At 65.7% G+C, this 1,101-nt stretch overlaps 1 protein-coding gene across 4 annotated transcripts in view; it reads right to left on the reverse strand.

Annotated features, from left to right (window-relative positions):
• Positions 1-1,101, reverse strand: part of PKNOX2 (PBX/knotted 1 homeobox 2) — a 265,040-nt gene that overhangs the window by 263,379 nt on the left and 560 nt on the right. Inside the window, exon 1 of one of the 4 annotated variants that reach the window (XM_029957414.1) lies at positions 109-235. The exons of the other annotated variants lie outside the window; for them this stretch is intronic. The gene's annotated coding sequence lies outside the window, so the exon portion shown is untranslated. Of the gene's footprint in view, positions 1-108; positions 236-1,101 lie in introns of those variants that run through there. 4 annotated transcript variants of the gene reach the window in all.

Raw genomic sequence — 1,101 nt, forward strand, 5'->3', positions numbered from 1 at the left:
AAAAAAAAAAAAAAAAAAAAAAGCCGCGATCCCTTGGCAAAATACTAAAAACGTCACCCGTTCCGCAGAGTCCAGCCTCAGATGTAACCCCAGGCCCCCATCTCCTACCTCCAACCTCCTGCTCTGGCCGGGGTATAGATTCGATCCCTAAGCTATTCAGCAGCCGTTGAGTCCCGTTTCTGAAAACAGCCTTAATCCTACAACCCAAACTCTAGCGTGGCCCTGAAGCCCAGCCTTAATTCAGGGCTGCAGCAGCACCATCAGCCACCCCCCGCCCCAATGCCATTTCTAGCCCGTGTCCCCACCGCGCAGGAACCTCGGACTCTCGCTCAGAGCCCCGGGAAAGGACCGCCCGCTTCGCTCGTTTCTTCCTCGGGGTCGGGAGTCAGGAGAGCCCCGCTCGCCCAACCCGAAAGAAACGCAAAGTTTGCACGGCAGACTCGGGACCCTGCCCCATCGCCCTCAGCTCTCTGCTCTGGGACCCTTTTGTCCCCCCTTTTACGAACTCGTGTCCTAGTTCTCAAGCCAGGAGGACTCCCTATTCCCAAACCCCGCCATGGGCCCCTACGCCTCCCCGACCTCGCCAAAGACTTCCAACAATCCGCCGAAAGCCAGTTATCCTACGAATCGCTCCTCCCGGGGCCAGGGTGCCTGAGCGTAGACCCTGGGAGCCGGGCTGCCATGACCCACAGCTCGCGTTCCGCTGTCCCCACGGATCCGCCTGCAAACCCCACTCTCCCTGGCTCCCCAGGCGGGCCGGGACGCGGCCGCGGCTCCTTGACTCCGGTCACCGGGCCCGAGACTGGAGCTGCTCCCGCTCGTAGCCGCCCCGAGGCAGCTCCAGGCCGGTGACGCCGAGCAAGCCCCGGCCCAAAGGGCGCCCGAAGCCGGGAGCAGACGAACGTGGAGCCTGCCCGCCGTTCCCAGCCTCGCCCGCGGAGCGCTCGGCCCCGAGCTGCCTGCACCCGGGCTCCGGCCCGCGCGCGCCGGTTCCTACTCTCGGGCCCCCCAGCTCTCCCGGCGCACCGCTCCCCTCCCGCCCGCTCCGGTGTGTCGGGCCCGCGGGCCGTCCGAGTCCGCAGCCCAGCTCCTCGCACTCGC

This window comes from Suricata suricatta, chromosome 11, assembly GCF_006229205.1.
Source record: "Suricata suricatta isolate VVHF042 chromosome 11, meerkat_22Aug2017_6uvM2_HiC, whole genome shotgun sequence".
In the NCBI taxonomy this organism is placed as follows: Eukaryota; Metazoa; Chordata; class Mammalia; order Carnivora; family Herpestidae; genus Suricata; species Suricata suricatta.